The 12,526-nt window shown below is 43.7% G+C and overlaps 1 protein-coding gene across 1 annotated transcript in view; it reads right to left on the bottom strand.

The window, feature by feature from the left end:
• The window catches only part of LOC126281704 (zwei Ig domain protein zig-8-like), an 883,147-nt gene that overhangs the window by 248,434 nt on the left and 622,187 nt on the right, over positions 1-12,526 (bottom strand). The gene's annotated exons all lie outside the window — the stretch shown is intronic.

The following is a 12,526-nucleotide window of genomic DNA, read 5'->3' as shown; positions in this document are numbered from 1 at the left end:
TTCGACTCACGGTCTTTGTACGAAGTTCTATTCATCACTTCATTCTCCATGTATATATTATAGCTGCTTGAGGCTTGAAAAACTCCGTGGAACCATATAGCTTCATTTGATTATTGACTAGTTCTGTAGGAAAGTCATCAAGCAACGGGCATGGGCATTGTTTCCGGGTCAAAGGTTTAACCACTGACGAAACAGCTCAGCCTGTCTGCTGTTTGCGTGCCACCGCGGTTAAATTATACGATGAATGGCGAAATGGTGCTATTCAAAACCGGCGCTGAGTCTAATGTGGTGCACCATGTTCCACAGATGAGAGGGTGAACGACTGTTGCAATGTGCACTATGTGATCAAAAGTATCCGGACACCCTCAAAAATCAGTAGTCATTAGACATCGTGATAGGGCAGAATGGTGTGCTCCGCGGAACTGATGGACTTCGAACGTCGTCAGGTGGCTGGGCGTCACTTATGTCATACGTCTGTACGCGACATATCCTCACTCCTAAACATCCCTAGGTCCACTGTTCCCGATGTGATAGTGAAGTGGAAACGTGAAGGGGCACGTGCAGAACAAAAGCGTACAGGCCGACCTCGTCTGTTGACTGACGGAGACCGCCGACAGTTGAAGAGGGTCGTAATGTGTATTAGGCAGACATCTATGCAGACCACCATACAGGAATTCCTAACTGCATCAGCATCAACAGCAAGTACCATGACAGTTAGGTGGGAGGTGAGAAAACTTGGATTTCATGGTCGAGCGGCTGCTCATAAGTCACACATCACGCCGGTAAATGCCAAACTACGCAACGATTGGTGTAAGGAGCGTAAACCTTGGACGATTTAACAGCGAGAAAACGTTGTATGGAGTGATGAATCACCCAATCTGCCAGCGTTTGTAAAGCCAAAAGTAAAATTAGGAGGCGGTTGTTCAATGCTGTGACCGCGTTTTTCATGGAGAGTGCTTGCATTCCTTGTTGTTTTACTAGGCACTATCAAAGCACAGGCCTACACTGATATTTTAAGCACCTTCTGTCTTCCCACTGTTGAAGAGCAATTCGGGGATGGCGATTGCATCTTTCAACACGATAGAGCACCTGTCCATTATCCAGGGCCTGTGGCGGAGTGGTTACATGACCATAACATCTCTTTAATGGACTGGCCTGCACGGAGTTCTCACTTGGATCCTATAGAACACCTACATCGCCGACTTCGTGTGATTCCTCACCGGCAGACATTGATACCTCTCGTCAGTGCAACACTCGGTGCAGAATGGGCTGCCATTCCCCAAGAAACGTTCCAGCACTTGACAGAATGTATGCCTGTGAGAGTGGAAGCTGTCACGAAGGCTAAGGGTGGCCCAACACCATATTTAATTCCTGCATTATCGATGGAGCGCGCCACGAAATTTTAAATAATTTTTAGCCAGGTGTCCAGATACTTTTGATCACATGGTGTACGGGCACACAGACGTGCAACTGTTGAACAACTGACCGCCCAGATGAACCAAGGGGCTATGAACAACGTTTCGTCAACGATCGTTCAATGAACGTTGTTGAGTATGTGCCTCTGAAGCAAGCTCTTGGTTCATGCACTCCTGCTGACTGGCGTTCTCGGCGACGAACGCCGGTACTTGCACATCAGTACTGGAAAAGGACGTCCAATGAGTGGAACCAAGTATCATTTTCTACTTTTGGTACACTTTTTATGTTGCAAATGGGAAGACGTGTAAACAATAAATTATAATTTTCTTACAGCAGAACTGTCTTAGCTGACTGAATAGGGTTGTTGTAAATGTTCAAAACTGGGTGTTTCTTGTTGAACTGTGGGAGTTGAAGGTTCGTTCGGACTTCTAGAGAGCGCGGCTGCCTACTGGAATAGATAATTAAGAGGAAGGCTTTCGGATTATCAGCGTTGTAGAAGATACAGTGGGGTGGAGAGCACTAGGATATTGATACACGCAGTGATATGAAAACTGACTAAATTTTCATCTGCCAAGGTCACCAAAATAGTTTATTCATATTGATTACCGGCTTCGGCAATTCTCTGTTGCCATCTTCGGATCTTTGTTTGCATCACTGCACAATATTCTCCTTAGAAGAGAAACTGGTGCTATGAAGCGTATGTCCATGATGGTATCGTGAGCTACATACTTACTGTACAGAAGGAGGAGATAGTGAATCATGTAAACATAGATCCGAAGCTGGCGACATGGAGTTGCCGGAACCGGTAATCGATCTGAATAAATGATTGTAGCTATCTTCGGCAGCTGAAAAGTTACTCAGTGTCCATAATAATACAGGTCGCCTCCACATTGACGATGTCAGGAGTTTACAATGGTACTTAAACAAGCGGATCAGAATGAATATACAGAATGGCAAATTTCTAGTTACGTTTCTGTACTGTGAGGAGTAAGGAGTAATCGGAATGGTGTCATAATCACGGATCGTAATGGTATCAAAAGGATAAGGTGCAAGGTGTTTAGTTTTGGTTAGTTTGCAGGAAAATGTGGACTATTGTCAGAAATGGGTGGTAGGCTGTGGAAGAAAGAAATATTAACGTTTAACGACATTTCGACGACGAGAGATGGAACACAAGTCAGGGAAGAATGAATTCAGCTTTGCTGTACCGAAGGAACTACCTTGGCGTTTACCTTATACGTCTGTTTTACGGAAACCATATTGTAGGCTACGAAGACCCTGTATTACTAGCATAGGCGTATCGGTGATTTGATTTCAGGAGGGGAGGAAAGGGGGAGGGGTGGGGGGAAGGTGGGTTCAACAAGTGGACGTCGTAATTGTTATAAAGTGGACTTGTAGAAGAACACAAAGTGTATATTTATATATAAAACTTGAGTAATCGTGGTCATTTTGATGATGAGTTATGACATTGATCATCAAACGGAAATAGTACAGTTATTTTGTATATCCATGGAGATAAGATTTTTCTGACAGTAAACATCATTTAGAGATTGCAAAGAACATTTAGGGATACGTATCGGCAATCAACATGTTTGCAGCAAATGGTATAGTTTCAAACAAGGGGGAGGGGTAGGAACAGCGCCATCACTGTCATGAAGGAGGAGATGCAAATGCAAAATTATTTGCATCTTTCTCAGTGCTGCTAACACTTGCTACTTTCGAGGACATCGATCATCAGTTATGGTACAAATAAGGAAGGAAGTTTAGTGTTTTAAGTCTGCTCGGCAGATATTAGAGATGCACTTTGCTCTGATTCTTTATTATTGGAGAGGAATGAAGCGGTCGTACCCTTTTCAACGAATCATCCCATCATTCGCCAAGAGGAACTGGGAAATAATGAAAAACCCAAATCTCAATGGTCGACTCTGTAGCTGAGTCCGCTCTCCCGAAATCGGCAGCTGATGAGCTATAACATTTATCATCAAACAGAAATAGTACAGTTATTTTGTATCTCCATCGGCAGCTTCTGCTCAAGGTCAGTATTTTCCCGTTGAAAAATATAGATGCCGCATGAAGTTGTACTCCAGTGACTTCTTGGCATTGTCCGTTGTGTAGATACTGCTTGACAGCTTCTAAGGATCAACTGACAATTGCCGACGAAGAACTTCCAATTGCTATGGAGCAACCGACAACTGCTACGGACCAAGGGTAAACGTAGAGGGTGGGGCCTGTTAACTACAACGAAGCATGTGCAAGAACGATCTGTGTACTTTCTACAGTTGATGCAGTATGGTGTGTGGTGAAGTTTGTTGCGGAACCGATTAGTGCGATACACCGTGTGGTACGGTAACATATCTGCATGACGTCATTTGAGTGCTTATGGTCGTAAACGAGCAGTTGGATGGCTCTAAGCTAGCAAAAGTGTCATGATGTGGCAGTAATGTCCAAAAGTGTCATCTCACAATTAAAGAAGACCGCTCAGGAAGGGAATGCTAAGCTGAAGTATGCAGGTGATCGCAGACGGACACTGCAAGAGAATCGATACATAGCTCTAGGATCAAACGCCTCATTTCTAGGCAGAGAACTGCAGACCTTGCAGTCGCTACCGGCACATATGTCTATGCCAGAAACATTTCGGGGCGATTGAATCTGGCTGGCGTGTGTTCTCGGAAGCCTGTCAAATGCGTCCTTAAGACACACCGTCGAGAAAGAGCTGATTGGTGTAGGGAGCATGTTGGTTTGTTAGGCAACGGTGGTCCAGAGTGATGTTCACAGACGAATCCCATGTGACTGTGGCACGTGATTCTGGCCGGTCGTTAGTGTGGAGAGTGAAAGGGGAAAACGTTAGACTCCAGAGAATGTTCATGGACGTCGTCGGCACGGGGTAAGCAGATATTTCTCACACTGGACGAACAGCACTACATATCGTCGTGCGAGAGGCCATTATAGCACAGCGGTATTTCAGGGACATTATTCTGGATCATATCCGTCTGTATATCTCAACTTTCTGTTTATGGACGAAAGTACTCGCCCACACTGCCTCATTGGAGTGTCGGACACAATGGAAAGTGAAGATATTGAGAGCTAGGAACTACATGCGTACTCTCCGAGTCTAAATCCCTTAGAGTATGCTCCTGGCAGCCGTGTTTCTCAACGAACACCCCTATCCTGAATCGTGCAAGAACTTTAAACAGTCTTTCGAGAAAAGTAGAACGCTATCCCCTTAGGAAGTCTCACATTTGGTAGCCAGAATTAATAATAGGTACAAAATATGCATTAGTGTCTGACAAATGTCCTATTACGACCCTTATATCCTTAGTATGAAGTGTGTCGATCAGTTATCATGCTTCCTCCGATATTTAAATACGTACCATTTTTCGTTAGGAATATACGACTCCACCTTTATTACGTATGTAGTGTGGTTTATATCGGCCTGCGCTGCCTCTGGTTAGTATTCCTCAGCAGTTATCTAGGAATGTACTTACTGCGTTGTCCGCTTGCAAGTACTTTTCAGCAATGCATATCCAGCGATTTCCAGCTATCAGTATTCTCCTTGTGGGAGGCGATACTGCAGCCGAAAATCTTATGCACGTTCTTGGATTTCTTAGTATTTTCATATGTTCTTAGCCATCACTACTCTGTTGCTTCTTCATATGCACTACTGGACATTAAAATTGCTACACCAAAAAGAAATGCAGATGATGAACATTTATTTATTGGACAAATATACTAGAAATGACATGTGATTACATTTTTCTCGCAATTTGGGTGCATAGATCCTGAGAAATCAGTACCCAGAACAACCACCTCTCGCCTAAATAACGGCCTTGATACGCCTGGGCATTGAGTCAAACAGAGCTCGGATGGAGTGTACAGTTACAGCTGCCCATGTAGCTACAACACGATACCACAGTTCATCAAGGGTAGTGACTGGCGGACTGTGACGAGCCAGTTGCTCGGCCACCATTGACCAGACGTTTTCAGTTGGTGAGAGATCTACAGAAAGTGCTGGCCAGGGCAGCACTCCAACATTTTCTGTATCCACAAAGGCCCGTAAAGGACCTGCAACATGCTCGTACATTATCCTGCCGAAATGTAGGGTTTCGCAGCGATCGAATGAAGGGTACAGCCACGGATCGTAACAATGTAACGTCCACTGTTCAAAGTGCCGTCAATGCGAACAAGAGGTGAGCGAGACGTGTAACTAATGGCATACCATACCACCACGCCAGGTGATACGCCAGTATGGGGATGACAAATAAACGCTTCCAATGTGCGTTCACCTCGATGTCGCCAAACACGGTTGCGACCAACATAATGCTGTAAACAGAACCTGGATTCATCCGTTAAAGTGTCTTTTTGCCATTCGTGCACCCAGGTTCGTAGTTGCGTTCACCATCGCAGGCGCTCCTGTCTGTGATGCACCGTCAAGGGTAACCGCAGCCATGGCCTCCGAGCTGATAGTCCATACTGCTGCAAACGTCGTCAACCTGTTCATGCAGATGGTTGTTGTCTTGCAGACGTCCCCCTCTGTTGACTCAGGGATCGAGACGTGGCTGCACGATCCTTTACAACCATGCGGATAAGGTGACTGTCATCTCGACTGCTAGTGATACGAGGCCGTTGGGATCCAGCACTGCGTTCCGCATTACCCTCGTGAACCCACCGATTCCATATTCTGCTAACAGACATTGGATCTCAAAAAAGGCGAGCAGGAGTGTCGCGATACGATAAACCGCAATCAGGATAGGCTACAATCCGACCTTTACCAAAGTCGGAAACGTGATGGTACGCATTTCTCCTCCTTACACGAGGCATGACAACAACGTTTCACCAGGAAACGCCGGTCAACTGCTGTTTGTATATGAGAAATCATTTGGAAACTTTCCTCATGTCAACACGTTGGATGTGTCGCAATCATTTGCATATCACAGCATCTTCTTCCTGTAGGTTAAATTTCGCGTCTGTAGCAGGTCATCTTCGTGGTGTAGTAATTTTTAATGGCCAATAGTGCAATTTTGCTTACATAATGCTTGAAATCGGTAACGTCATATCTGGCCCTGATATATGTGAGCGTTCGTGCGTAAATATTGCGCAACATCCAGCGCATAAGGGATACAAAATGGCGCTGGAATTGCCAAATTTAAATTCATGGGATCCATTTGTAAGTAAAATAGTACTAGGGCACAACACGAACTAAAAGTTTTGTGTCCCAGGGAATGTCACGTCAATGCGATACCCATCTCACCAGCAGTTTGCATCAGTGTATATTTTAGTTATACTACCATTTGTATATCAAAGCAAGTGCTGTTATTGAAAGAGACAGTGATGATATAAGATTATACGATTTAATGAGTTTTTATTGAAGTTTCTATTTAACGTACCTGGAGGTAGCAATAACATCCGTCAGTGTTTAAGAATTTTCGAGTTTTAAGTAATTCATATTGTTACTGACCATTATATGAGCCTTGAAATAACTGTTACAAACTGAACGACAGCCACGGACCATGTGCCTCTTAAGAGATACTTCGGAGCAGCACTTACGATCCTGTATTTAGCGTACAGTGGAAACAAATCATGTTATTGTGTTGGTGATATAGTATACAACCGTCAGTGAAACGTCAGATACTGTTACATGAGTGCCATTGTACTGAAACAATTAATTGTTCAACTAGCGATCCGCTGCAGCTTCGCAGGAACAGCACTAAATATCTATCGCCGGTTGACATGTCTGGCTTATAGGTACCACATTATATACACAGCTCAGCCTCCTGAATCAGTCTGTCTGTTAATAAAAACTGTAATAATATCTCTGCGCTAGTTCCTGAGGTTAGCCTTCTCACACAGATAAAAATAACATGCCGAGGGACTACAATTTAGTAACAGGTATAAGTTCAACTGTTGCGTGACACAGTGAATTCACTGAGATTTGTTCTAGTCTTATAAGAATGCAGGAGTATGTGGTTACGATTTCTGTCTACCTACTGGAGAATGTTATTACCTGAAGTGGGATGGTGGGCAAAGGTGAACCCTGAAAATTTAAATGTTCGATTATAACTCAACGCGAGGTTGTCGCTTATTCGTAATTAGTGCAATTTTTACAAAATTTCAGTGATATGTCGCTTCTCAAATGACATATTCCGAGAGGTAATTATTATTGTGTGGTTACTTTTACATCAATCTTCACGTTGCTAAAAGACAGCAAACGTTAGTAACTAAAATGCCGAAACAAACAGTATCCTTATTTTAACATAGATCCTATTCATGCCAGGTACGTGGATTTGACAAGTTGGTTAATTTGTTCCGCGTTTTTTCTAAATTTCTAGTTTCTAAGCTGTCATCAGCTTCTCCGTATTTTTAATTCATAATAATTTGATACGTCGTCATAATTACTTTATAAAATGTGACACACGTATCATAAATACACAGTTCGCAGTGGTTAAACGAACAAATAAATTGGTGTTTCTTTTTTTAGTTTGGCCTAGGTCTATGTGCAACACAAATAAAGTAAAATAAATCTGTTCTTATAGTTCTGAGTAAATTTTTCTTGAGGTTTCTCTTAGTTATCAGTCGAAACCTGGAACCGGAAATAGTCTCATAATTATTCCCAATTGCGAATAACTTCTGACCAACTCCTATACCGTTGAAATATTTGGCTGGAAACAGCAGATTTCTAAAACAACACCTTGCTTTGCTGGATGTGGAGTGAAAGACAGTCAGCAGTTGGCTTTCACTGTGATCCACCCCTTGTATCGACGAAGTTATTTATGTTGCTCTAATATACAAAACCACATAAAATTCGTCGTATTATCCCAAAATTAAACTAAACATTCTCTTGGCTGGAAGGCAAACGACATGAAATATTAATTTCAGGATTTACAAATAAAGTGCAAACAACATTATTACTGCCTCATGTTTGTTAGCGAGACCTCTTTTGACGAGCAGCTCATCCATATCATCTGGTATTTCGCTGAAATGGCTGTATGACCCTGATCCTACATTCGTGCAGCTCTATAGTATACGTGGCGGTCAGAAACAGTCTCTAAAGTTGTAAGGAATTGCAGGGTAGTTTGTGCTGAGAAATAATTGTTAAGACAAAAAAATCGATACGTTGCTGAGTTTCCGAGTGGATTATCATTGAAGTAAGCCAATAACGCGCAGAAAATCAAGTGGTCCGCCAGAAACAGTGTCGCCAAATGTGTTCTCGATTTGGTTTCATGAAACTGAACAAGAGAGGGACACAAAATATGGGACATCTGCCGGTAGTAAGGATCGAACGCCAGGCAAAGGGTGAGCAGTCTCGTGCGCTATCATCTACACTGTGATTACGACTGACAAAAATTGTATGTCGTAGGTGACTTGAATTTGTCCGCACAACAGACCGATTTGCTAGTTTCAGTGTTAATTAACTCAGAAACGGCCTATCGTATAGAAATTTTTTCTTCAAAATTACTTCTCAACACAACCTTGTCTGCAACATCCTTACATCTACATCTACATCTACATCTACATGACTACTCTGCAATTCACATTTAAGTGCTTGGCAGAGGGTTCATCGAACCACAATCATACTATCTCTCTACTATTCCACTCCCGAACAGCGAGCGGGAAAAACGAACACCTAAACCTTTCTGTTCGAGCTCTGATTTCTCTTATTTTATTTTGATGATCATTCCTACCTATGTAGGTTGGGCTCAACAAAATATTTTCGCATTCGGAAGAGAAAGTTGGTGACTGAAATTTCGTAAAAAGGTCTCGCCGCGACGAAAAACGTCTATGCTGTAATGACTTCCATCCCAACTCGTGTATCATATTTGCCACACTCTCTCCCCTATAACGCGATAATACAAAACGAGCTGCCCTTCTTTGCACCCTCTCGATGTCCTCCGTCAATCCCACCTGGTAAGGATCCCACACCGCGCAGCAATATTCTAACAGAGGACGAACGAGTGTAGTGTAAGCTGTCTCTTTAGTGGACTTGTTGCATCTTCTAAGTGTCCTGCCAATGAAACGCAACCTTTGGCTCGCCTTCCCGACAATATTATCTATGTGGTCCTTCCAACTGAAGTTGTTTGTAATTTTAACACCCAAGTACTTAGTTGAATTGACAGCCTTGAGAATTGTACTATTTATCGAGTAATCGAATTCCAACGGATTTCTTTTGGAACTCATGTGGATCATCTCACACTTTTCGTTATTTAGCGTCAACTGCCACCTGACACACCATACAGCAATCTTTTCTAAATCGCTTTGCAGCTGATACTGGTCTTCGGATGACCTTACTAGACGGTAAATTACAGCATCATCTGCGAACAGTCTAAGAGAACTGCTCAGATTGTCACCCAGGTCATTTATATAGATCAGGAACAGTAGAGGTCCCAGGACGCTTCCCTGGGGAACACCTGATATCACTTCAGTTTTACTCGATGATTTGCCGTCTATTACTACGAACTGCGACCTTCCTGACAGGAAATCACGAATCCAGTCGCACAACTGAGACGATACCCCATAGCTCCGCAGCTTGATTAGAAGTCGCTTGTGAGGAACGGTGTCAAAAGCTTTCCGGAAATCTAGAAATACGGAATCAACTTGAGATCCCCTGTCGATAGCGGCCATTACTTCGTGCGAATAAAGAGCTAGCTGCGTTGCACAAGAGCGATGTTTTCTGAAGCCATGCTGATTACGTGTCAATAGATCGTTCCCTTCGAGGTGATTCATAATGTTTGAATACAGTATATGCTCCAAAACCCTACTGCAAACCGACGTCAATGATATAGGTCTCTAGTTAAATGGATTACTCCTACTACCCTTCTTGAACACTGGTGCGACCTGCGCAATTTTCCAATCTGTAGGTACAGATCTATCGGTGAGCGAGCGGTTGTATATGAGTGCTAAGTAGGGAGCTATAGTATCAGCGTAATCTGAAAGGAACCTAATCGGTATACAATCTGGACCTGAAGACTTGCCCGTATCAAGCGATTTGAGTTGCTTCGCAACCCCTAAGGTATCTACTTCTAAGAAACTCATGCTAGCAGATGTTCGTGTTTCAAATTCTGGAATATTCCATTCGTCTTCCCTGGTGAAGGAATTTCGGAAAACTGCGTTCAATAACTCCGCTTTAGCGGCGCAGTCGTCGATAACAGTACCATCGGCACTGCGCAGCGAAGGTATTGACTGCGTCTTGCCGCTTGTGTACTTTACATACGACCAGAATTTCTTCGGATTTTCTACCAAATTTCGAGACAATGTTTCGTTGTGGAACCTATTAAAGGCATCTCGCATCGAAGTACGTGCCAAATTTCGCGCGTCTGTAAATTTTAGCCCATCTTCAGGATTTCGCGTTCTTCTGAACTTCGCATGCTTTTTCCGTTGCCTCTGCAACAGCGTTCGGACCTTTTTTGTGTACCACGGGGGATCCGTTCCATCTCTTACCAATTTATGAGGTATGAATATCTCAATTGCTGTTGCTACTATATCTTTGAATTTGAGCCACATCTCGTCTACATTCGCATAGTCAGTTCGGAAGGAATGGAAATTGTCTTTTAGGAAGGCTTCTAGTGGTACTTTATCCGCTTTTTTAAATAAAATTATTTTGCGTTTGTTTCTGATGGATTTGGAAGAAATGGTATTGAGCCTAGCTACAATGACCTTGTGATCACTAATCCCTGTATCAGTCATGATGCTCTCTATCAGCTCTGGATTGTTTGTGGCCAAGAGGTCAAGTGTGTTTTCGCAACCATTTACAATTCGCGTGGGTTCGTGGACTAACTGCTCTAAATAATTTTCGGAGAATGCATTTAGGACAATCTCGGAAGACGTTTTGTGCCTACCACCGGTTTTGAACAAGTATTTTTGCCAACATACCGAGGGTAGGTTGAAGTCCCCACCAACTATAACCGTATGAGTGGGGTATTTATTTGTTACGAGACTCAAACTTTCTCTGAACTGTTCCGCAACTGTATCATCGGAGTCTGGGGGTCGGTAGAAGGAGCCAATTATTAACTTAATTCGGCTGTTAAGTATAACCTCCACCCACACCAATTCGCACAGAGTATCTACTTCGACTTCACTACAAGATAAACCACTACTAACAGACACCAACACTCCACCACCAATTCTGCCTAATCTATCTTTCCTGAACACCGTCTGAGACTCCGTAAAAATTTCTGCAGAACTTATTTCAGGCTTTAGCCAGCTTTCTGTACCTATAACGATATCAGCTTCTGTGCTTTCTATTAGCGCTTGAAGCTCAGGGACTTTTCCAGCGCAACTACAACAATTTACAACTATAATTCCGACTGTTCCTTGATCCAAGCACGTCCTGTAATTGCCAAGCACCCTTTGACATTGCAGCCCATCCCGCACTTTCCCGAGGCCTTCTAACCTAAAAAACCGCCCAGTCCACGCCACACAGCCTCCGCTACCCGTGTAGCCGCCAGCTGAGTGTAGTGAACTCCTGACCTATTCAGCGGAACCCGAAATCCCACCACCCTATGGCGCAAGTCAAGGAATCTGCAGCCAATACGGTCGCAAAACCGTCTGAGCCTCTGATTCAGACCCTCCACCCGGCTCTGCACCAAAGGTCCGCAGTCGGTTCTGTCAACGATGCTGCAGATGGTGAGCTCTGCCTTCATCTCGTAAGCAAGACCGGCAGCCTTCACCAAATCAGATAGCCGCTGGAATCCAGAGAGAATTTCCTCAGATCCAAAGCGACACACGTCATTAGTGCCGACATGTGCCACCACCTGCAGCTGGCTGCACCCTGTGCTCTTCATGGCATCCGGAAGGACCCTTTCGACATCAGGAATGACTCCTCCCGGAATGCACACGGAGTGCACACTGGATTTCTTCCCCTCCTTAGCCGCCATATCCCTAAGGGGCCCCATTACGCGCCTAACATTGGAGCTCCCAACTACAAGCTTTACTAACTGTTTCTGACCATACTCTACACAGGATGAATCACTTCAAACTTACACCGCAAATACGGGGAAACGGAAAGTGCTACTGATAAGCGGTTTTCACAGAACATATTGGTGGTCAGGGGATCGTACCGTTAGCCAATAAACAGTTTGTAATAATGCTTAGAAAGTGTATTTTTTGTGCCGACATACAA

This window comes from Schistocerca gregaria, chromosome 7, assembly GCF_023897955.1.
Source record: "Schistocerca gregaria isolate iqSchGreg1 chromosome 7, iqSchGreg1.2, whole genome shotgun sequence".
Lineage (NCBI taxonomy): Eukaryota > Metazoa > Arthropoda > Insecta > Orthoptera > Acrididae > Schistocerca > Schistocerca gregaria.
This window is presented reverse-complemented; position numbering and strand designations above follow the sequence as displayed.